Here is a 26,680-nt window from a genome sequence, read left to right on the forward strand (position 1 = left end):
TAATTGGAGGGAGCACGAGAGAGGAGAGAGTGGGAGGGTGAGAGAAAGAGAGAGAGGGGCGTGCTGCCGTAGCAGCCCATGAGAGAGAGAGAGAGAGAGTAGAGAGAGAAAGAGGGGTGCGTGAGAGTGAGAGAGAGAAAGAGAGGAGAGAGTGGGAGAGAGAGGCGCGCTGTTACAGCAGCATGCTAGAGAGAGAGAGAGAGAGAGAGAGAGAGAGAGGAGAGTAGAGAGAGAGAGAGACAAATGTGAGGAAACTTGAACCTGCATTTTTTCAAACTATAAACCCTTGTGTTTGGAAAAGACACGTGTGCGAAAAGGCAAACTTGTGGAAACTTGAATTTAAAATTTTTCTTTTTTTTTAAAATTTAAAATGAGTTTCACTTTCATTTTCAATTTACTAGTTTAATTTCTCAATTAAAATATTTGGAATATAGTAGAAAAAATGCATTTTTTGGAATATAAAAAGTATAATTTCAAATTTATCACATTAAATTTTTTTTAAAAAGTAGTTTAACTTACATTCGTATATTATTAGTTTAATTTATTTCTTTTTAGGAAGAATTAATATATTCTTCTATGTAAATATAAAATTTTTTATTTTAAGTCTTATTCTCTTAATTTTACGTTTAAATTTTCATATTTTTCATAAACTTTAAGTTAAATTAAATTTATTAATATTTCAAATTTTGTGATTCAAACTAATAAGAATTTACTTTGTCAAAATTTAAACTTCTTATGAATGTGAATTTTAAATTCTTATTAGTTTTAAGTTAAATTAATTTGAATTAAAAAAAGGTTTGGGGGTTTGGGTTTAAGGTTTGGGGATTGGGGGTTTAGGGTTTAGGGTTTGGGAGTTAGGGCTTAGGGTTTGGGGTTAGGGGTTAGGGGTTTATGGGTTTGGGGTTAGTGTTTAGGGCATGAGTATTTGGGGGTTAGGGTTTAGGTTTTGGGGTTCAGGGTTTAGGGATTAGGGTTTAGGGTTTGGGTTTAAGGTTTAGGGTTTAGGGGTTTGGGTTTAGGGTTTGGGAGTTTAGGGTTTAGGGTTTAGGGTTTAGGGTTTGGGAATTTGGGTTTAGGGTTTAGGGTTTAGAGGTTTGGGTTTAGGTTTTAGGGTTTTAGGGTTTGGGTTTAGGGTTTGGGGGTTAGGGTTTTGGGTTTTTGAGTTTGGGTTTAGGGTTTAGGGTTTGGAGTTTGGGGTTTGGAGTTTAGGGTTTAGGGTTTGGGTCTAGGGTTTAGGGTTTGGGGGTTAAGTTTTAGGATTCGAGGGTTTCAGTTTTGGGTTTGGGGGTTAGGGGTTAGGGGTTAGGATTTAGGGTTTAGGGTTTGGATCCAATTTAAATTTTTAGTTTTTATTATTTTTCATAAAGTCAAATTTAAATTTATTAAGATTTTAATTTCTTATTAATGTGAATGTTAAATTCTTATGAGTTGTAAGTAAATTAGTTTTTGTAAATACAAATTTTGTCTTTTTTAAACTCGCAACCTGAGTATATTAAAAAGAACAATGGAAAATAGATTATTTCTTGCTTTTAACTCGCAACCTAAGCATATTAAAAAGAACAATGGAAAAGAAATTATTTCTTGCTTTTCTTCGCTTCAACGGTTGGTGTAGTCTAGATTAGCATAGATTAGTTTGTCCTTAGAGGAGAGAACTCCAAAAAATTCAATCAAAGCCATGCTCAAAATTTCCCAACTAGTTCCTAATTGGAGTCGGTCCATTCATTCACATTCAGTTTCACACTCACAACAACCCTACCATTTAAGCAACGATCAAGGTTTTAAAGCTTTCAAGATGATTGGAAGTTGTATCAGTGGGATAGGATAGATTACAATTGAATCAATTATGGGACTGGACAGAGGAGATTATATTTGTACCAGTTGTGGGAGTTGACAGAGCATATTGCACTTATATCAGATAGACTTCAGATTTGTATTCGATTGTACTTTATTTCATTTCACACTATCCACGAGTTCATTGTAAATACTTATTTTTTTTCACATTTACGCATGTATTTAAGCCTTGTAAAGCCTTTTAGGCTATTCCCAAAGCATGAAATTAGCACTTATACAATTGAGAAGAATGAAAACTTGAGGTGTATGAATGGGACTCATTGTACTTTTGATTTATCAAAGTAATTGTAGTTTTCATGCAAAAGTATTATAGTTTTTGTACCTAAAATTTTTGTTGTGCTTTAATATAGGATGGATCTTGAGTCTACGACATTTGTCAATGGTATGATACTGAAATACAATGGAAGAATTTATGCCCCAAAGGACTTCACAAACTAGACCGTCGTTCTTGACACAACAAAGAAAGCATGGTTCTTGGTATCGAGCAAAGGAAATCTCATTCTAGTGATGACAAAGAGAGAGTTGGAGAAAGATGAGTAGGCATCAGATGTATCTTTCTCAAAGAGCAATTTGATTTAAGGGGGCACCTTACTAGGAATAAAAATTGAAAAAGATAGCAATACGATGATGATTTACACAAAGTCAAGAATGAGCAACAGATGTTTCTTCTTTCAAAGAAAGATGCAATGCACTTTATGATGCCGTCGCCAAAAGCATCTAGATTTCCTAAATTGGTTCTTGCAGTGGAGATCCTCAAACATGTGTGGGAGGAATTTCCCATTGAGGAAGCAAGAAAAATGCAGTCAAAGATAATCCTTTAATACTTTCAGGTTGTCATTGAACAAGGTTCAACTTCATTGGAGGGACCTAAGGTGCAAGAATCCACACATGAGAAAGGAAGTGATGAGACACACCATGTAGACCTGGTTCATGGTAATACAAATGAGAGAGGAATTGGAGTGGGTGAGACAGAACACATTGTAGCATTGGATGAGGGTCTTGTACACGTGGATGCATACAAGGGATCTACATCTGAGACAGGAATTGAATTGGTTGAGACACGACATGCATTAAATGATATAGGACATGCACATGCATCTCAAACAGGAATTGAATTGGTTGAGACATGACATGCATCTGATAATACAGGACATGCACATGCATCTCTTGTTCATGGTATTACTCACTTAGATGGTGTAACTCATGAAGTTGATGGAATAACAGAACAAGTGTAGCCCTTGAGTATACTTGAAGTTGAGGCAATAGAAGAAGAAGTAGGGTGATCTAAAGCAGTTCACATAGAGCCGCTAAAAAATAAACCCCGATGTCAAATGCAAAAGGCGAGTACTTCACAAGCTATAGTTCCAAGTCCTATAACTCAAAAAAGAGGTCATTCATATACAAAGAAAGGGCAAAGAAGAGAAGAGGAAGAACACGAAGAGGATGCAGAGGGTCTTGAAATGGAGTTAGATTCAAAAGTAGAAATGTTATTAACAATGAAGAACCTAAATCTTTGCTTGAATGAGGTTGTGACAGATGAGGATCCAGGATATATATGGGGCCAGAAGACTCAAGTTATACATGCTTCAATGGTGGTCAAAGCAAGCGTCTTCACCAACAATAGGACTTAGACATTGTCTATGCTGAAAAGAATTTTCAGGCTTTGATTGATGGAAAAAAACCAGTTGTTTCTAATTTGGTACTCCGTCCAAGGGCATTTTGGCCAATGAGAGGAGATTCTAGTCAATCCATCGATTTCTCTCAGCCTATAGATTTTGAGATGCAATTCACTAAGTTCCTCGAAAAATAAGTTCCCTCATTTCAAGAAGGGCAGAGTTTAGTGAATGATCCAGAACGACATATAAAGGATGCCAATAGAAATTTCTTAGCTCCTTCCATCTTGCCTTACCTCCTCTAGTTACCTTCCTCGCTCTTGTTACCTTCCTCCTCTCATTTCAATGGATCTTTTTGAAGTAATTGATTCCATTGAGGAAGCCATTGGCAGCACCAAACTATGGATTGCAGAGAACCAAGGAAAGAGAGAGGAGAGAAAGTGAAATCCAACTCTGTTAACCCAGTATGAGAAGGATGACTTTTCTTGTCAGAAGAGCTTAGAGAAGGAGGAGAAAAGAAAAATAAGTATGGCTACTAGTGAAATAGATAAATTGCAGTCATATAGGAGAGAGCTGACAGACTTTCAAAGTGAGATATTTTTGCTTGTGGCTCGTTATGGAAGATTTCCACCCCAGGAAGCGCAAGCCATTTGGAATAAACAAAGTGTTATGCAGGAGAGAATTCATCAATCCTTACTTCTCTTTTGTAATTTTAACTACATTGATGAGGATGAGATGAGCTAGGTTGAACTTAGGATAGAGAGAGAAAATAGATTTGCCCTCCCAATGAGAGGCTTATTGTAACTTTTGGTGTTTTTCAACACCTTTATAAAAATTGTGAGAGTTTGCTACTTCCACTTGTAACTTTTGAAAGTGTTTCCTAAACACTATTATAAATATTAAGAGAGTTTACAATTGCTGAATCTTATTTTTTTGTGTAACATATCTCAGGCTTAATCTCAGGCTTATTGTAACTTTTAGCGTTTGTTAACACCTTTATAAATATGGTGAGAGTTTCCTTAATACTGTAACTTTTGAAGGTGTCTATTAACACCATTAAATATTAAGAGAGTTTACAACTGTTGAATCTTATTGTTTCTTGTAACTTATCTAGGCTGTGTTAAATTTTATAATTTTAGTTTCATCTCCTTTAAAAATATATTAAAAAATGCTTGTTTTTATGTTTTTATATGTGCTTTGAAGATTGGTTTTTTCTTAAATTTTATCCGAAAACTAGTCGAAAAGTGTATGTAAAAATGAATTTGTACATTGACAAGTCCAAAATTAATGAAATAAGTGTTTGCAAAAAATATAAAACAACATTGTGTGTGGTCAAATGGTGCTACCTCTCAATTTAAATCAGCCCATGGATTCTACTTCATCTCAAGGTTCAAATCCCTGACCGTTCTAGACATGATGTGGAATTTCTTTAGGTCTAGCCATGGCAAGGGTGAGCATGATGGATGCAGTGTTGTTATTAAGCAATCTCTGTTTAAACACCAATTAGCATGCCCGCAAGGAAAACTCAATGATGCCCATGATGTTGTAACATGGCTTATAGCCAACCTCTCCATAGGTGCACACTCAACATACAGTAAACAAAGCCTTAGTATGTAGAGTGTTCCATGAAGTAAAAGTGGATGAAGTGCAAAGGAGAAGCCAGCATGATTGCAAGAAAATTAAAGTTCATGGTCTGCACAGCATATGGGGCTTTTCAAACAACCAACTAGTTAAAACAAGAAAACTTTCTTGTTTCTGCAGTGTGTGCATCATAGGGAATCATGACGATTGTGAGAACATTACAACTATGAAGACATGGGAGCGAGTTTTCCCTCTACGTTTAGATGGAGTGGCAAACAATGGAGAGACAAATGACTCACCACAGGGGAGAGTTTCCATGACCTCACTGACTGTCTAGAAGAGAGGGATAACTTTGTAGTTGTCACAACATCTGGGGAGAACGAGGAAGATGACCCATAGTTTCTGTTGTTGCAGTGCACAAAACCTAAGCACAAGGTTGAGGAAACATTTAAGGATAATTGGGGAACAACCTATGAGAAGTGGGATGTAGTAGTTGGAGCCTTTTAGTACCAAAAAACATCCAAGACAGGCTGCAATTAGGAACTACTACATAAGAGTCCACAAACATGTGTGTAGTCTCATCTAGTAAGAGCTATTAAGTTCCAGATGCAACTTGTGCCAAAATGAAAGAAGGGCAAGAGTGTCTTTAAATTGGATTTAGACATACATGAGCACATCTTGGGGTGTCTTGGAGCGGTGGACAAGGACGACTGAGATAGTACTAAGAAAATGTATGTAGTCTCATTGCAAGGAAACAATATGTCCACTTGTCCTAGAAAATGGAATTTGTATTTGAGACCATGCTCCTTTTTAGTATATCCCAAACAACCACCATGCTGGTTTTATTAATATGTTTTTGTTAGATATCAATGCTGCACTCTCGTGTAACTATGCGAGAACCAACTAACTCTACTTGTAAGCCCCCCATATGAGGAGAAGGCATTTGAGTAGCTCACTTATCTGGTAGGTCTTGGTTTGGACACTAGATGGGGGCCATGTGTGGCCTAATGGCTGGACGGCAGATAGAGTTGGCACACCACCAACTAGGCTACATGCAAGTGTGGGAAGGCATCCCTTGACTGACCGCGCTGAGGGTAGATGGAGCATTTCCCGGGGTAGTCCACTCTCAGGTTGCGGGCCCATTTGGAGCCTTAGATGATCCCAGATGGCTCTAGGCCAAACAAAAATCGTAGGTGAGTTGCTTTGTTTTGTGCACTGGTTCTATCGTATGGTCGGTGGCCCCGACCCCTAGTTGACCATTTTGGGTGGACTGGGTCGGTCACCCAATTGAGCCTAACCGACTATGACTGGTGGCTATATAAGAGCAAGCCCATGAAGTCGATTTCATCACTGGCTACAGTAACCCTGATTCCTTAGCATCCAGCCTCCATCTTCTACTGTTTCCAACATGCCATCGAAGCTTCTTTCACAGGAGCGCATGGTTGGGAGGCAGTGCCATCTATTGTATCAGTTTTATAGTAATCAAATTTTTGATTCTCCATACTATCTTGTTTTCTCTCTTGCGTACAAGATCCTGTTATCTGTTGAGCACAGACGTTGTATTATTTTCTTACATGGTATTAGAGATTGGACTCTAGCAAGAAGATTTGGTAGTGTGTTTTTTGTTTGCGAGCAGATTGTGAGAGATGGCCCAACCCGCAAGACTGCGAATCCCACCGTTTGGTGAAAGCAGAAAGTTGGACGACTCTAACTATCCACTCTGGAAGTTCAAGATGAAGACCATCCTAAGTGCATATGAGCTTTGGGACACTGCTACTAGGGTGGACGTGAGGCCGGTTGCGAGACCAGATCCAGCCAATGGGACAACAGATAGTACCAACTGCAGATGAGATTCTCACATGGACAAGAAGAAATGTAGATGCATTGTGTTCTATTTTCTACAGTGTTAGTGATTCCATCATGGCATTAATTCAACATGTCACCACAGTGGAGGAGGCATGGACGGTCTTGAAAAATCAGTACCAGGCCACGAATCACAATCTGGAGACTCAACTCGCGAACGAGAAGTTGTATAAGTCTAAAGCGGCAGAGAAGTTCATCACCAAGGTGAAGAATCTACGTGATCAGATGATTGCGATTGGCATCACCATCACCAGTGAGAATCTAGCACGAAGGTGCATACGGATTCTCCCACCAAAGTACGACGGTCTTGTTATGGTGTTGAATATGCAGAATAGAAATCTGCTCCTCAACTTTGAGGATTTTAGTGCGATGCTTTTGAAGGAGGAGATGTGTCAAAAGATGAGGACTGGAGAAGATTCGGCTTTCTGGACCGAATCAAAGAAAGGTAAGGGTAAGGACTCTGGTAACCCATCTTCTTCTAATGATAAAAAAGAAGAAGATCAAGTGCTTCTATTGCAACAAGGTAGGGCACAAGCAAAATGAGTGCCAAAAGAAGATTGCAGATGAGAAGAATGGAGTAAAGAAAGAGTCCAGCAACACCGCATAGGTACTACCAGTAGAGCTGTTTATCGCAATTAAGGAGATTTGCACGGAGGCAGTTCATGTACCTGTGGATGAACTGTGGATCATTGATAGTGGTGCATCGTGCCACATGACCAGTCAAAAGGATTGGTATACCTCTCTACAGTCGGTAGGGAATGACATCCTAGTAGCAGTTAGCAATGATGCAAAATGTCCAGCAAAAGGAAAAGGTATGATTGCTCTCAAGTCAGATGGAGTTGTAAAATAGTTGTCCCATGTTCTTTATGTGCTAGATATCGAGAAACTTGTTGTCCATTTTTGCAATCACGGATCGGGACCTCAAAGTTCAATTCAATAAGAATGGCGCATAGATTCTGGATCTTCAAGGGAAGGTCATTGGTAAAGGTACACGGTGCAACAACATTTATGAACTCTCAGCTTTCAGTTCTCGAGCGGATGTGAAGAACGCTAAGCTATGGCATGAGATGTTTGGTCATCTAAACCTTAGTTCTTTGAAGGAGATGCATAAAAGTGGAATGATTGTAGACCTACCAGAAATTTCAGATCTGCCCGATGTATGTGAAGCTTGCATGATGGGCAAGCAACATCAGCATCCCTTTCCTAAAGAGGCCAACAGGGCAAAGGCTCATCTAGAGCTCGTTCACACGGACCTCTGCGGAAAGATGGAGATGGAAACTTTGGGTCATGATGCTGATCGAAGACTACAGTAGAAGGATATGGATATATTTCCTGAAGACTAAAGACGAGGCTTTTAGTAGGTTCAAGGAATGGCATGTAATAGTCAAGAAAGAAAGGGGAGGAAGGTGAAGAAGTTGAGATCAGACAGAGGTGGAGAGTTCACATCAACTGAATTTGAAAGTTACTACAAAAGTCACGGAATCAAGAGGCAGAAACCCCCGCCACATACATCACAGCAAAATGGAGTAGCAGAACACAAGATGCACATCATCTTGCGAAATGGGCCAAAGTATGATGAAAGGGAAAGATTTGCCAAAGACTTTCTGGGCTGAAGCATGTAACACTCTAGTTTACATCTTGAATCGTAGCTACACGAAGGCTGTGAATGGGATGACTCCACTGCAAGCCTTTTCTAGTAAGAAACCTTCAGCTGCACATTTCAGAGTTTTTGGATGTGACTGTTTTGTGCATGTCCCTGATGCTACTAGGACCAAATGGGAACCAAAGAGCCAAAAGTGTATTTTCTTGGGCTACAGTGAAGAGGCGAAGGGTTACCATCTCTATAACCCTATTACCAAGAAGGTAATTTTAAGTTGTGATGTGGTCTTCTCAAAACAGCCGCATCAATTGGAGGAGGATGCTTCCTTCCCAGACAACCAGGACCAGGATATCCATCCAGTGCCGCCACCAATAGTAGACCGAACTCCCCCAACAGTGCTTGGGAGGATTCAAGACAAAGAAGATAAAGAAGAGCCTGTAGAACCACAACGGCAACGGCCATTCCCAAAGTGGGTAAAGTAGCCTTTGGATGGCAGAGAATCTCCAGCCATTGAGAAGGAACCATCTGAACACTGCCGGTCCAAGAGATTAGAGGAGCAAAGAAGGGCGCAGGAACACTTGGTCAACTATGCTTTGATGATAGAAGTGATCCGTGCTGATGAACCCAAGTGTCTTGAAGAGGCACAGGGCGATGATAGGTGGATGGAGGCTATGCAGTCAGAGTATGGCTCGATAATGAAGAAGAACACTTGGGACCTTGTGGATCGACCACCAAAACGCAAGGTAATCGGAACCAAGTGAGTGTACAAGACCAAGTACAAGTCCGATGGCACATTGGATAAGTACAAGGCTCGGGTCATGGTAAAAGGATTTACACAGGTACATGGTTTTGATTATCAAGATACTTTTGCTCCCATAGCTCGACTAACCACAATTCGCAGTGTTTTAGCTTTAGCTGCCCGGGGAAGTTGGCCCGTGTTTTAGATGGATGTGAAATCCGCCTTTTGGAATGGAGATCTGGTATACATGGAACAACCATCAGGTTTTGAGATCCCTGGTTCAGAAGGTAAAGTATGCAAACCGAAGAAGGCACTTTACGAGCTGAAATAGGCCCCACGAGCATGGTACCAGCGAATTGATGCCTACTTTCTGCAAAACAGGTTCAGGAGGAGCCCATCTGATGCAAATTTGTATATCTTCAGAGAAGGAGGCAGGTGTACGATCGTGGTCCTTTATGTGGACGACCTTGTCATAACAGGGAACCATGAAGAGAAAATCTCATAGGCGAAGCATTTGCTAGGAAGAGAGTTTGAAATGACAGACCTCGGACTGATGCATTTCTGTTTGGGGATTGAAGTTTGGCAGGAGCCAAAACAGATCTTCATTTCATAGCTGAAGTATGCTGGAGCGAAGGCATTTGGCATGGCTGAGTGCAAGACAGTTGGTACCCCTATGGATGTTGACGTGAAGCTCTCAAATGAGGATTCATCACCACTGGTGGACGAAGCGAAGTATAGAAGGCTTGTGGGCAGCTTGATTTACCTGTTCAACACACGGTCGGACATCAGTTTTGCGATTGGTGTACTAAGTAGGTTTTCCAATAAGCCTTGGGAGAACCATTGGTGGAGGGCAGGGATGCGCATGCTAAAATACATCAAAGGCACACCTATACCAAGGGCAACATCTTTGACTCACCTATACCAAGGGCAACATCTTTGACTCGGATTGGGCAGCAGTAGGAGATCAGTGACAGGGTACTATTTCTCACTTGGATCTGGGTCAGCAAGAAGCAACCCACAGCTGCTCTTTCTTCTACTGAGGCCGAGTACAAATCTGCATGCTTTGCTTCTTGCGAGGCAGTGTGGTTGAGGAGGATTTTAGGGGACATTTGTGTAGTGCAGAATAAGCCTACACAGTTATCATGTGACAATCAGAGTTGCATGGCGATTGCAAAGAACCCGATGTTCCACGCTCGCACAAAACACATTGAGATTCAATATCACTTTGTACGCGAGCTCATCATGGATGGAGAGGTCGACTTAGTGTATTGTCTGACTATAAAGAATGCTGCAGACATCTTCACAAAGGCTCTTGGAAGAGACATGCTGTGTTGAGAGTTGTGGTGCCATGAGCACTTGTAGAGCAAAGGTATGAGCAAAGGGCAAGCTGCCACATGGCATGGAAGAGATATCCCACATGTGAGTAAGCAAATGGATGTAAGTACCCTCACCTATAAAAGGGAGGTTCATTGAAAGTAATATAAAATCAAGCACTTTGCACTATCTCAAGATTCTCTTTATGAGACCAAGCTAATCTATCTTGGAACCTAATTGACTTGAGGTACATGTCATGAGCACTCTCGTCATCATGTTTCCACACAGGTTCCATCCACCTTAGAGTGCTCCATAGTTCTTGAGGCACACATGTTTTGTCATGGTATCAGAGCTTAGGTTTAGCTCTCCTAGTTTAGCTCATTAGTAGTTCACTAGGATTGCTCCCATTCCTAGATTAGTTGTAGGCATGTCTTAGGAGCTCATGTTTTTCTCCTAGGTTAGTTTTTTGTTCTAGATTGAGGGAGAATTCCGTCCATCTGAGATTGAAAGGTTTCCTTTCATCTTCTTCAATTCAATTCATTGTTTCTTTGAGAGACATTGTGTGTGTAAGAGAGAGAGTATCTTCTTCTTCATTTTGACTTGAGAGATGTGAGAATAAGATTTTCAAAGTTTGAGAGGTGTAGTGTGAGGAGTTTTGCTTCTCTGTCTTTCAAACTACAACTAAGGTGGCCTATCTACAACATCTAAGCTCCTATCTACAAAGGAGGAGTGACTAGCAGCATGACAATGCAGGCAACAACAAGCACAAATTTCTCATAATCCTCGTGAGACAACACGTGAAGGTGATCGTTCCGAACTCTAAAATGCATCGAAGATGATGCCCTTCCTTCTACTTCGGCGCTAGGAGAGCCATCAGACTTCATCCGCCCATTGCGGAGGTGCCTCTCCTGCAGAGGTGCTAGAAGAAAGGCCCTCTGATAAGCTTTCTGCCTCCTTGCTCGTGCTGTTGGCCTCGGAGGCTGCAGAGCGCGCTACAGAGCCGCAAGGAGAGTTCTGCCACTCGAAGAAATTGTGACGGCTCTCAACAAACGAGCCCCTCAATAGCCCGTAAGGCAAGGCGGCCTCTATGTGACAACCTCTGAGCTCCCCCGCCATTAGCTCCATACGATCAACAACTCAGCTCCGGCAGTGATAACTGGCCTTTGCGACTCTTCGGTTCTTCGAATTTTCGCATTTGGATCCACTCCAGCTGCCCTTGTCGATTGCATAGCACGGTGGCAGCCTTTCTTCAGCTTAACGTCATGGGAACGGAGCTTGGGAGCGATAGGAGGAGATGGCTACAAGCTTATCCCACAGTTGAGCTTCTCCAACTCTGCTGCGCCATCACTCCCTATAGTCTAAGCTCTCTGCTCCAAGGCTCCACCCGATCATCTCGATATGAACCGCCGTTAATGGAGTGCAATTCGATGGCCACACAGCAGGGTCCGAATCCAACAACCAGGGCTCCGAGCAGCAGCATCCTCAATGCTCTCTAGCAGCCAAAGCCGTGCCTCTCAAAAACGGCAGCCCGTTCACAATAGAAGCGCCAGAGCAATTTCAGCTCCTAGCTCTCCATAGCTTTAGACCTGCAGCTAGCCAACTCTCCTGCTCAGCCCACGCTCTAGATTTGCAACTCGGACTCCCCCAAAGAGCTCCAAATGGCATCACGGTCTATAGCAGCACCCTGATCTCCAAACGGTGGAAATCTCCATCAGAAATTCCAAAGGCTTCTTCCATTGACGGACATGTGGCAAGATAGGATTTAACTATAGTTACCTTAATGATCACCATGGTTAGGTTTAGTTGCATGGACCATGGTTAAGTTTTCTTAAACTTGGGTAAATTCAGTTCAGTCAGAAGATTGCCAAGTGGCATAGGGCCCCTTGCCAAGCACAGTTCTGCAAGTAGCATGTGAATCTCTGTGCCACATCATCAAAGGTCCATCTTTCTTCACAAAATCTTCAACAAGCCGTAACTCCCTATCCAGGAGGAATTTGAACATGCTCCAAAAAAAAAAAATGATCGTCTTTCCAAGCTCTACATGCTTCTCAGATCAGAACCATTCTTAGCAATTAGACATTGCCAATATTGAAAGAAATCAATTGGTAAGGCCTTTGCAACAAATGAAAAAGCAAAGCATGAATGCACACATCCTTATCATAAGCATGCCAAAAGCACAAGTGCATGAGATGACCATAGCACGAAGCATGGCATCCACACATAAAGCATCAAGGCACATGGAAGAACAAAGCATCATGCATCAAACTACGTCAAGCGAAGAAGCAAATGCCATCGACATGAAGTATTGAAAAGCAAAAACCTTGCCAACCTTGCCTATGTTTTGTAAATCAAACCTGACCACTTGAGAGTAGCTATGAAAGCACCCAAGGGAAGTATTGACATGTAAAAACCACACTTTACCACCTTAAGTAGCAATGTATGCGCACTAAGGGGAGGTGATGGAATGTAACTCACATCTGACCACCTTGCAGTAGCCAAAGGATTATGGCACCAAGGGGAGGTGTTGAGAGTTGTGGTGCCATGAGCACTTGTAGAGCAAAGCTATGAGCAAAGGGCAAGTTGCCACATGGCATGGAAGAGATATCCCACATGTGAGTAAGCAAATGGATGTAAGTACCCTCACCTATAAAAGGAGGTTCATTTGAAGTAATATAAAATCAAGCACTTTGCACTATCTCAAGATTCTCTTTATGAGTCCAAGCTAATCTATCTTGGAACCTAATTGACTTGAGGTACATGTCATGAGCACTCTCTTCATCATGTTTCCACACAGGTTCCATCCACCTTAGAGTGCTCCATAGTTCCTGAGGCACACATTTTTTATCATGCTGGAGATGCAACTTCATCGACTTGGCATTGGGCCAAAAAAGTAAGTTCACTTGCGGGAGGACATTGAGGGAGGGTGTTAGATATCAATGCGCCACTCTCGTGTAACTACGCAGGAACTAGCTAACTCTACATGTAAGCCCCCCATATGAGGAGAAGGCATTTGAGTAGCTCGGTTATCCGGTAGGTCTTGGTTTGGACACCAGATGGGGGCCATGTGTCACCTGATGGCTGGACGGCTTCAGATAGAGTGGCACACTGCCAACTAGGCTACATGCAAGTGTGAGAAGGCATCCCTTGACTGACCGCACTGAGGGTAGATGGAGCATTTTCTGAGGTAGCCCACTCTCGAGTTGCGGGGACCCTTTGGAGCCTCAAATGATCCCGAATGGCTCTGGGCCAAATGGCAACCGTAGGTCAGTTGCTCTATTTTGTGCACCGGTTCTATCGTATGGTCGGTGGCCTATTTCAAGATCGACCCCCAGTCGCATTTTGGGAGGACTGGCTCAGTCACCCAATTGAGCCTAACCGACGACAAGTGGTGGCTATATAAGAGCAAGCCCGTGAAGCCCATTTCATCACTGGCTATAGAAACCCTAATTCCTTAGCATCCACCCTCCATCTTCTACTGTTTCCAGCATGCCATCAAAGCTTCTTTCACAGGAGCGCACGGTTGGGAGGCAGTGCCATCTATTGTATCAGTTCTATGGTAATCAAATTTTGGATTCTCCATACTATCTTGTTTTCTCTCTTGTGTATGGGATCCTGTTATCTGTTGAGCACAGACATATTATTTTCTTATAGTTTTTGTAAATCCCAAATGGTAAATCCCATGCTTGTTTTTAGTATATCACAACAACCACTGCATTGGTTTCCCATAACGAATCCACACATCCACAAATCCATTCATCTTGTAATAATAGAAGCAAACCACCACACTGGTGGCTGTTAATATCCTAGTACATCCAACCACCATGCTAGCGATAACTTATTCTGCACTACTACCATGCTATCCATATGCTATAACCGTGCTATCCTAAAACTTGTTGCATAGTGCTATACTAAAACAATCCCCTTTAGACTGTTTATCATTTCGTTAACCATCATATTGCATCCCATGCTTGTTTTTAGTATATCCCAACAACCACAATGACAGCTGGTTTCCCATAACGACTCCACACATCCTATAAATCCATTCATCTTGTAATAGTAGAAGCAAACCACCACACTAGTGGTTGTTAATATCCTAGTACAACCAACCACCGTGTTGGTGATAACTTATCCTACACTACTACCGTGCTATCCCTACACTACTTCCGTGCTATCCTAAAATTTGTTACATAGTTCTATACTAAAATAGTGCCCTTTATACTGGTTATCGTTAACCATCAGATTTCAACAACTAGGCTACTTAAAACATTTAAGTACTAACATGGAAGTAGGTCGATACAAAATCAAGTGTTACGAGCACCATGAGAAAGTCCACAAGTCCAAGAAATGTCTACAAGATTTTTATTTTTTAAAAATACAATGCCATTTTGTGACTTAAGGAAATTCTAGACTCCCAACTATCTTATTAGCCTTTCTGTAGCAAGCATCTCCCAACTCTTTAGGCCAGTCTAATGCACAATGGTAGACCTCTTTAGACACTTGGATTACACAATGCTTGCTTGACTCTGTCGACTTGTACACCCATGGTAACTCCTCCTTTCACTAAGGGTCCTCTTCATCTTGATCTTTGCGCTCTATACATCTTTGCACCTCTATCATGTCCTACCAAAAGAAACCTACATCATGAGCTTGACAAGTACCTTAAAGAATTAGGAAAAACAATAGCCAGGGAAATTAATATTCACCGTCTCTACCAACTCCAAGTAATACACCCACCACCGAAGCATGTCCTCCTTGTTGATCTATTTTCCTCCTTCCCTGCATTTGTTTCTGCGAGGATGTCATCCAACATCATTTTCATATAGAACAAAGGCATTCCAAAGTTTTTTGGGTATGCCATATATTCGCAGTAGGTGGATCAGTGCACAAAGTTTGGATCAGTGTATAGAGTTTTGGGGCTAGATTTCATAATGGGCTCTTAGTTGTGTCTGCACTGCACTTAAATAGGGAGAGAGTTCATTGAGCCCAACCTTCTCAATCTTTAGTTTTGTGTTAGTTGTCCAATTGAAATCTTTGAGTTCATTGAGCCCAACCTTCTCATTCTTCAGTCTCGTGTTAGTTGTCTAATCAAAATCTTTCATCTCACATTAGTTGTCTAATCAAAATCTTTCGTCTCACATTAGTTGAATAATCAAAATATTTCAGTCTCACGTTAATGATCTAATCGAAATCTTTCATCTCACATAATGGTCCTTAGCATGGATCAAAGGACACTATCTAGCCACATAGCTAAGAAAACTTTGCCCAAGTAAACTTTGGAGAAGATTAACAATTCAATAAATTACACACAAATTACATAGATTACATCTCAAAGACTCCTTTCCTTCAGTTTACATCTCAAGGACTCCTTGTTGAGCTCCCTGATTGCAGGCTCAGCCCTCCTTGCTCCTTTGCAAAATGGGACTAGTTCCTTCCTGTAGGGGCCCAGCCCCTCCCTACATGCCACTCCCTCTTTCCTTGATTTGAGCTTCTTGGTTGTAGGCTCAACCCTTCTTGCTCCTTTCTAAAGGGGGTTGGTTCCTCCCTTCAGGCTCCTTTTCCTCGCAGTCAGGCTCGATCTTGGTCTTCTTCAATTTGAGCTCCTTGTCTTTTGTATCTTTTGCCCAAATGGCAAATTGAGCTGTAGCATCTACTTTCTCATCGTAGATAGCTGTAGCCAGAAGGCACATTTGATCTGTCCCATGACCTGGGCAATGGCAAATGGCAAATGGCATTCTCTACATAGCGATTTTATATGTACAAACACCCCAAACAGTGAGTCATGAAAAACAACAACGAGTCATGAGTTGTCGTTTGCACAACAGGCTATTATGAATTTTCACTAGTCTTAAATATTGATCAATTCTACAATGTTTTGAAGACATTAATGAGAATTATTTCCATAACTTTTACAAAATAAGCATAATTTCAAACTTTTTTTGAAAAATATACATATTGCTAATTGAAATATGAAAAAGTTTCTACTTTTCACATCAAATGACAAATTGAAAAAAACAAAATCAATGATACGATCTAATATTCTTTGAAACTACTAATAATTCATGCATGTCTACATAAAGTATAATACATTACTTACTTATAATTACAAAAATGTGTTTTTTCTTCCACGAAAACTTCATCCCAATCATTGAAGTTCATTCTTATTATTGAATTAGAGAATATATGTGGTGTTAAGATAAGTAGGTATATGTCATCCATAGACAAAGAAGAGGCTTGTTAAAGAAAATATTTTGATACATGTAGAAAGAAAATCAAATATCTAAACGATCAAATTTTAGACGATTGTGAGTAGTACATTTAGTGGTTTACTTTATTTTGATCTAAATATGAATCATAAAGATGAAAACTATTGTCCTTTTTAAAAATGATGTAAATCTAGATTCTAGAATCCACTTTGCTGTGAGAAAATTGAACGGATAAAAATTTTTGTCAATGAAACAAAACTTTCATCCAAAAAAAGGAAAATTATCTAGCATGAGTGAATGCAAATGTCATTCTAGTATAAGGAAAAACATTTCATCACGTAAAACTTTCATTGACGAAAAATTTCCATCGATGGAATTTTTTTTCCGTTGATGAATTTTGGGATTCCAAAATCTAGTGGGATTCTTGAATCCCAAATTTCATTGACGAAAATTATTCATCAACGGAAAAAAATTTCATCGATGGATTGAAAGTTCCGTCGACGAAAAAAAATTCCGCCGGTGAGAATTTTCCATTGATGAAAGTTTTACGTGACGAAGCTTTTTGAACTATGTTTTGTTCATTCATAAATTGAAATTCATCTTTTTTCATATGAAATTTTTATTCTATTGACAAAACTTTACTCTTTTTCAGACAAAAAAATCATTATGTTCAAGCTTGTCAACATAGTGGATTCTAGTATCCAAAACTTCATATCTTCAAAAAGATAGTTGCTAGCATACTCATGCTTCCAAATCTAGCCTTTTTAAAATAAAAGCTATAGTTTTGCAAAGGCTAGAGCTCTGAATCGAACCAATAGACCGAAACACAGTAAATGATAAATTGTACTTATCAAGACCGTTTACAATTTTACCATTTGAGTCATTGGGCTTTTATCTAAATCTAGAGACATACTTGCTTTGAATAAACCTCTTCTATGGTCGTGGACTCCATATATACCTACCCATCTTAATGTCAAAATATATTAAAATTCAACCATTTGATCAATTGTGTATAAAAAAGAAAAGTTGTTTTGTTAGACAATGCACTAAAAGTGTTTCATCAAATTATATTAGATCTTAAAGTCACATCATTTTACGAATTATCAATTTGTGGATAGCATGCTATGTACAACAAGGATTCTAGAAATGTGTACTTATCCATGAGGGCAATGTTGTTACTTATGTGGAAGTCAATTCATAAAAGTTATTTCAACCAATGGACTTTAGGGAACATATCATCTAGAGGTGCTTAAACAATGCAGTAAAAGAAAAAAAAAAAAGGAATTCATCGATGTGTGGACATGCTTGATTTATAGGATGTAGAAATCCTTGTATATGGATTTGAGTTAAAAATACATGGGCACTTACGTGAAAAACAATTGATATTTTACAGCAAAAGCTCTAACGACTCTCTTATTTGAATGAAGGAGTTTCTTCTTCTTTGTAATTTGTCGCGTTTTTCAAATTAAAGAAGTGAACACTTTTTTCAATTGATAATACTAGACATTTTTGGGTTCTAGAGTAAAATGTAAGTAATATTTTATGCATTCTTTTTTCATAAAAGTACTAGTTTTTAAAAATGTTTGACATGAAGTGTATATTTCGTCCCTCTAATTTTGACAAAATGCACATTTTTTGGGATTTTTTCCAAATATGGAGTTGACTTGTCGTTTTCATGATTTTGTTGTTTTTTTTAATGACTCGGTGTTCCTAAAGTAAAAAACGTGCACAGGGTGGTAGCACGCAGGCCATCGGATATAGCAGTCATCTATGATGGGGGTATGGTAGACCATGCATTTCAGACCCTGCTGCATAGCAGAATAGGCATCCAACTTAACTATTGTGGCCGTTAATACGACATTCTTGCTCTGTACATGATGAAGTTGAATCTTGATTCCTTTATCATCCTAAGGCTGCGGATGTTTTACTTCATCTCCTCCACTCTTTGCTCACTATGTGCAACAGCTTCATCTGAATCCCTCAGCATCCATTGAAGCTACTTAAATTGCTCAAAAACATCTTCATGGCTATTTCCAAGACTTCCACTCTAGTCTGGAAATCTCTCAGGACAACGAACTGCTTTTCATAACTGTCGAAAGCCACAGCAAGCTTGTGCATAGCCCTATCATAATCTTGTTGCAGGGTTTGTAGCTTACTCTTTAGACTTCCAACAGGGTTTCGATAAAACAAACCTCGCCATGGCTACTGCAAATTGCTCCACCGTGGTGGGCTGCTGCAACTTTCTCCATCATCACTGCTCTCGGCATCCTTCCTAGCTTAGAGAGCTACCTCATTGTCTTCTCCACCCCGGCTGCTATTTGCCCCATCCTTCCTAGCCTTGAAGCTCTCTCGTAGTTCCTACATCACCTTTCTGGTTTTTGCATTCTCCCTTTTTAGCTCCTCTATCATCTGGTCTTTTTCAATGCTCAATGCATTCTGCATGTTGCCACAAATTGTGCCATGGATTCAGTAAAGCTCATGTGCAAACCATAGAATTCAATCTTAAAATGAATTTCTTGGTTTTTGACTTTTGCACCAAACACTGTGTTCAACTCATCCCGTGCATCCTTGGCATGATCCTTAGAGTCTATATGATGAATTATGTTTGGTCCCAAGGGCAAACTAATGAGTGTGATAGTGCTGCTTCATCTTTTTCCTTCCAGACATCATTTTGTGCAGTGGGTATGTCTTCTTTTACAATCTTCCAAAGCTTTTGATGCATCAAGAGATACCTCATTTGTGTAGACCAGGTGGGAAATCCTTCCCCAATGAACTTCTCAACAGTTGGGGTGTGTATTGCCATTGCAAAGGTCTTACCAATTGAAGATACTTTCAAATTTGGCAATGAATCTAGTTCAAGGGATAGGTGTTATCCCTATGAACAATTTCACTAGTACGAAAGGATTGGTGAAAGATGTGCTCTATATTCCGCAGCTCAACAAGAACCTCTTGTCAGTAGGTCAAATGATGGAACACAATTATCGAGTCATCTTCGATGGGTGATGAATGCACTATCAGGAACAAATCCAAAAGATGTCAGCTAGTAGCAAAAGGTATCAAAGAAGGATGCTTATACAGAATGCTAGCTATTGTACTAGATAAGCATGCCATGTCAGCTCAACCACAACAGATGCCACTATCTGCAAAATGGCACAAGAGATATGGTCATGTCAATTTCAAGTACTTGTTAGATATCAGGAATCAAAATATGGCAATTGGGATTCCAAAGCTATAGTTTCTTGGAAAAGTTTGCGAAGTGTGCTGCTTCGGCAAACAAAAGTGAACCAAACTTTGGCAGAAGTGCCTCTCATGCATGAGGTATTTTTGATTTGATACATACAAATGTATGGGGTTATGCCCAATCCCGCAGCATCAATGGTTCACTTTACTACTTGACTTTCATCGATGACTATAGCAGATATTGTTGGGTCTACTTTTTGAAAGAGAAATCTGAAGTGTTTTCTAGATTTCAAGAATTCAAAGCCATGGTAGAAAGCTAGACAAGTAAAAAGATCAAAGTCATGAGATCAGATAGAGGAGGTGAATACATGTCTTTAGCATTCATGAACTTTTGCAAAAATCACAGTATTCGAAGACAATTCACATGTGCAGATACTCCTTAACAGAATGCAAGAGCTGAAAGGAAGAATGGGACTTTAGCAGATAGTGCTAGAGCAATGCTTAGTGAAAAGCATCTTCCGAATCAATGTTGGGCAGAAGCAATAGCTACATCAAACTATTTCCTTAATCGGCTTCCTACTGAACCGATACAGGGTATGACTCCTTATGAAGCATTCACTGGACATCAACATCATGAAGTAGGCCTTCCCTCAAGATGATGAGTCTGGGGAATCGAAGGAGTGAGCATTACATTCCATCACACCCCTTTATTAGGAATGTCCTTCCTCTACATCAAACCAAGAGCTAGTCGGTGTTTCTTGAATAGCTCTTTACCGAGTGGTTTGGTAAAGACGTCTACAACATTCTCTTTGCTACAGTGTGATGTCACCAAGTAACACTCTTTCTTTGATGAAGTGCTCTCTAACATCAATGTGCTTTGTCTTGGAGTGATATACTGGATTCTTGGCCAATGCTTGAGCCAATTGATTATCACAGTATATTGTTGTTGGCTTTGACTCATTAAAGTAATATGTTTCTTACAATAGTCTTCTAAGCCATATAGCCTCACATGCACCTGTAGTGAGTGCCCTATATTCTGCTTTAGTCGAAGACAAAGAAATAGTTTGCTGTTTGTTTGACAACCATGATATTGCACCTTGACCAAGGAAAAATGCATATCCCTATGTCAATCTCCTGGTCTCATGATCTTTGGCATAGTCATTGTCATAGTATCTATGCAACTGTGGATGACTTCCTCTGTATTCTATCCCAAACTGTCTTGTACCTCTGATGTATCTCAAGACTCTTTTGGCTACATTCTAGTGAGATTGTTTAGGATTTGCCATAAACTGTGCTAGTGAGCTTACTGCATAACAAATATCTGGTCGAGTGATAGTCAGATATATAAGAGATCCGATGAGCTGCTTGTAGTACTTGTCATTGACTATAGGCTTTTTTAAATCTTTAGTAAGTTTCAAACTCTGTTCCATGGGAGTGGCTGCAATCTTGCAATCTACCATATGAAACTTCTTCAGGAGACTGTCAACATACTTGAGTTGACTCATGAATGTGCTATCTGAATCTCTCGAGAACTCAATTCCAAGACAATAGTGCATAAGTCCAAGATCTTTCATGTCGAACTCTACAGATAAAGTCTTGTTTCAATTTTCTGATGAAGCTATCCTTGCTTCCTGACAATTAGATCATCTATGTACAAAATTGCAATAGTAATGTCTTCCCCTTGAACTTTGTAGTAGAAAGCATGATCTGCATTGCATTTCATGTATCCTAGATCAGCAAAATACTTGTCAATTCTACTGTACCAACTTTTGGGTGCTTGCTTTAAGACATAGAGACTTTTCTTGAGATGGCAAACCTTATTCTCCTTTCTTGATTCAACATAACCTGCTACTTGCATGTGGACTTCCTTGTCTAGATAACCATTGAGAAATGCATTCTTGACATCAAGCTGATACACATTCCATCTGCTGAGTGTCACTAGTGATATTAGGAACCATATGGGATCCATCTTTGCTATTGGAGCATAAGTCTCATCATAGTCCTGACCATATTGTTATGCAAATCCTTTTGCAACTAGTCTGGCTTTGTATCTTTGAATACTTCCATCTGGATTGTACTTCACTTTGTATACCCATTTGTGTGCTATGGCCTTCTTTCTTGGTGGAAGGTCGCATAATTCCCAAGTATTATTCTTATACAAAGCATCCATTTCTTCATTCATAGTAGCAGTTTGCCATTCTGGCTTGTCTACTGTGTCTTCCAAGTACATTGGCTCTTCTGTAGCCATGATGGTAGTCATAAGAGCATAGTTGGTGGTTTCCACCTGAATTGCTTTGCCTTTCTGAGCATATGTCAATCTGGCTGGAGGTCTGCTTTCCCTAGTAGACCATATGAGCTGCTGTGGCTTTGCTTGGGGTGTTGTTGGCAATTCTTGCTCTTCTTCATCAACCTATTCTATAGATGACTGTGAAGTTGATGCTTTTATCTCTTGTGTAGGTGAGGTTTTCCATTTTGATTCCTCATCAAAGATTACATCTCTCAAAATAATGACCTTGTGGTTGATGGGATCATATAATTTGTATGCTTTGCTTTCTTCACTGTAGCCAACCATGATGCATTTGCATGACTTTGCATCCAATTTTCTGCAATGATCATCATGTATGTGGGCATATGCTATGCAACCAAATATGCGGAGATGCCCAATCTATCTTGAGGGAAGGTGTTGAGAGTTTACGCTCAACATCATGTGATCACGTGTGCATAGCACCATCATGTGATCATATGTGCATAACACTAACCTTGTAGAGTGCTATAAAGGAAAGGGTTAGATCCCCTAACCCTAACCCTAAATGAGTTTGTATATATTCTATTTTTTCAACTAAATAGTGTACAGTTAGTCATTTGTGGTGTGCTTTATAGCTGTGCCCTCTCTCCTCATCTCCACTCTTCTCCTCTCCCCTCTTCATATTTTGTCAGCCACTGGATAGAAATGGCATGTTGATATGGCCCTTGCCCCTAAAGAGGACCCCTCAAGTGCCATATCATCAATTGCATTTTGCTTGTTGCACAACAGAATACATTTTCCTTGGTACACAAATATATAACTCCAAGAACCAGTGTGATGGATGCCTAAGTCTTCGTCTATTTACCAGTGTGCTGGTCATCATAGACCTCCTATAATACATAAAAATAGGTAACAGAGCTATAACTCCAAGAACTAGCGCAGTGGTCTCTCCAAGACAACCTTGAATTTTGGGCGATGATAGGTCATCAGGCTAGAGACTGCATTGAGGCGATGCTAAAAATGATAGATTGCATCTCATTATTATGCCAAAAACAAGCACAGTCGTCTCTCCAAGCCAACCTATGATTTGCATGGGCTGCAAGCAAAGATGTGACAAAAGGTTGCATGATGACACATGATGTCTCTCCAAACCAACCTTCAATTTAAATTGTTTGCATGGGTGCAATGCCCAGTGATAGGTGGCAAAGTTGTGGCAAAAGGCTACACAATGATAAGTGGTCAGGTGGCTTAGGCCAAAGACTACGCTACGTGAAGCAGTGCAAAGATGCCATGAGTCGAGCTATGCAGTGTTCAGAACAAATAGATTGCATCTCATTATTATGCCATTGCACCTTCATGACGTCAGGAAAATTTTTGGGGTGAAAGTGTGGGTCCATGAAAAATTCAAATATTCACCTGGAACGCATCGCATCATGGCCCCAAAAATAGTTTTGCAATTGGCTCCAGCCAAGAAAACGTTGACCTTGCAATACAATTATATCTTGGTTTCCTATAGTGATAGGGAAGTGTGTATATCATATATTTCCTACTTTCTTCGTGGCTCAATAATAAGAAAAAGTCCATAGGAGATGTTTGTACCTGGCTGCAATCTCTCAATATGGAGGACATACGAGTTATCATTATGCCATATTATGAAAAGTAAGTGACACCGCAACCTCATATTTACTTTTTCCAGAGGTAAGATGTAGTCAAATATTGAAAGATTCTAATTGGCCATGCAGGTAACATTGGAGTTTGGTGACTCTAGACGTTCACACAAAGAAATGTTATTTCTCCAATTCAATGGCAAGACATCATCACAATGTTTTAGCAGAAGTATACTCTTAATGCCTTGTAACTTTGATGGTATGTATCTTGTGCAATGCACATATTCATTCTATCATACATTATGATGGATAGGTCTACATCAAAGCTAATAAGTGCAATCAGACAAGTCATAAAGTATGATCATGGTGCACTTACAAAGATGCAAGGTTGTGGAGCAAAATGATGCACACAATTGTGGGTGGAGAGTGTGCTACAATTGCAAGTTTCTCCTCAACGAAATATTTGATGTGAAGGACTCACAATCATCAATGTCAACATATTCTGATGCAAAACTATATATATTTGTGGCTCATACATTCGATACATAATTGCTCAATCTACAATTCAAGTAAAGGAGACAACCAAATCTACATCAAAGACTCTAGAGGAAGTAGAGATTCAATATACTCCCAAGGCATGATAGCCTTTAAAGGAGTCCATGAGTAGAAGTAGAGATTCAATCTATGCCCAAGGAGTCTACTCCCAAAACATCACAATGGAGTCCACGAGCAGAATTAGAGATTCAATCTACACCCAAAGCATCATAGCCTTTAGATAAGTCTACATGCAAAGCATCACAACAAAGTCCACAAGCAAAAGTAGAGATTCAGTCTACACTAAAAGCATAACAGCCCCCAGAGGAGTCCATGCCCAAATCATCACAACCGATTCCATGCTCGAAAGTAGAGATTCAACATATGCCCAGAGAATCACAGCCTCTAAACAAGTCTACTCCCAAACCATCACAACTGAGTCCATGCTTGAAAGTAGGCAAATTCTATGCCTGGAGGAGGAGTTCATATACTCCAAAATCATCAAAGTCTCTAGAGGAAGAGTCTACTCCAAAGCATCACAATGGAGTCCATAGCAAGCATCAGAGCCAACTTCATTATGAAGCATGTAGATGAGTTTATTCTAAAGTAGCCAAAACTTTATTGGCAAGTGATGCATGTAGATGGTTAAAGCATAAGCCACCAAAACTTTGTATTTGTTGCTTGTTTTCATTGGCTCATGATGTTATTTTGGTTGATTATATTAAATGTGTGAATACATAAGGGGAATTTACTCATGGTTACATAAGGGGAATTTGTCATGGATACATATTAAATGTGATGATGGAAATAAAAGCATCTTTCATTCCAATTTATTATATACATTAAATTTGTCATGACAAGAATCTAATAATTGTATCAATTTGATCGCTTTATTTCATAGATTTCACTTTATTAGAAATCCGCCATCTCACATTATGGTCTTGCACTTGATACCTCACAATATCTAGTAGAGCATTCTCCTACCGTCATCGACATCTCATTCTCTCTCAATTTATTTAATTGATTCACTTTATTCAACATCTAATTTATCATATACAATAAATATCTCATGATAAGAATCTAACAATCATATCATTCTTGTCTTCAATCACCTTATTTCATAGATTTCAATGTATTTAAAATGTATCGTCTGACATGTTTCACATTATGATCTTGCATCTGTTACTTCACACAATCTACTAGAGCATTCTCCAACCATCATCATAGCGACATCTCCACCTCTCTCCCAATTGATTGGATATATCCAATCACTTTATTTCAAATCTTTAACTAACTTTATTTGTAATCTTTCACTTCAATCACTTTATTCTAAATCTTTCATTGCACATTATGAGTTTGCACTTCCTTAAATTCCTCTCTCATCGTTCTTCTTCTATCTCACCTCGGACTTTGCTCTCTTTACCATTCTCATATCCTCAACCTTACTCTTTCTTCCATCTTTCCCATAAACACTATATTAGGGAATTTGGGAATTTCCAAATAGTTTGGGACTTCCCAATATGGTTAAGATTTGGCCACATGGTCAAATCTAAGCCCAATACTTGAAAGTGGAATCCATCATAAACACCATATTAGGGAATCCTCCCAAGTCCCACTTTCAAATAAGGTTCAAGTTTTGGCCACATGGTCAAATCTTAGCCCTTTACTTGAAAGTGGTACTTGGGAGATTCCCAAATTCTCCAATATAGTGTTCATATCCTTATTCTTGAACTCTTATTCCATCTTGCCTTGAGTCTGCTGATCTCATTACAATTCATCTATCCTCAGTGTCTTCTTCCATCTCGACTTGGATTTTTTCTCCCATTACCATTCTCCTATCTGCAACCTTACTCTTGCACCTTCTTCCATCTCACACCCTTACTCTCGCACTCTTCTTCCATCTCACCTTATTCCCTCACTTTCTCTTGTTTCTCTTTCCATCTTCCCTTAGCTAACACTTCATGGATCTTTTTGAAGGCATCTCTTTTGTGGAGGTTACCATAGCAGCAGAGCAATAAAGAGTGGATAATAGAGAATGAGGTGAGCAAAGAGTAGAGAGAGAGACAACGTGCTCCACTAAAATAAATAGTTTAATTTCATATAGGAGAGAACTAGTAGAGTTTCTAAGTGAGGTTACTGCTCGTAGCACTCATCATGGGAGATTTCCACCACATGAAGAGAAAACCATACAGATCTAAGAAAGTGCTATCCAAGAAGAAATTAATAGTTCCTTATCTCTTCTATAATTATAATTACACTGACCATGATGAGATGGAGGTAGCACAAGACTGGGTTGAGTCCGTATAGAGATAGCAAATGCTAATGCCTTCTAGTGACTATTAAGTGAGGC

This window comes from Dipteris shenzhenensis, chromosome 32, assembly GCF_047967505.1.
Source record: "Dipteris shenzhenensis isolate YYH24624 ecotype China chromosome 32, Dip_SZ_1.0, whole genome shotgun sequence".
In the NCBI taxonomy this organism is placed as follows: Eukaryota; Viridiplantae; Streptophyta; class Polypodiopsida; order Gleicheniales; family Dipteridaceae; genus Dipteris; species Dipteris shenzhenensis.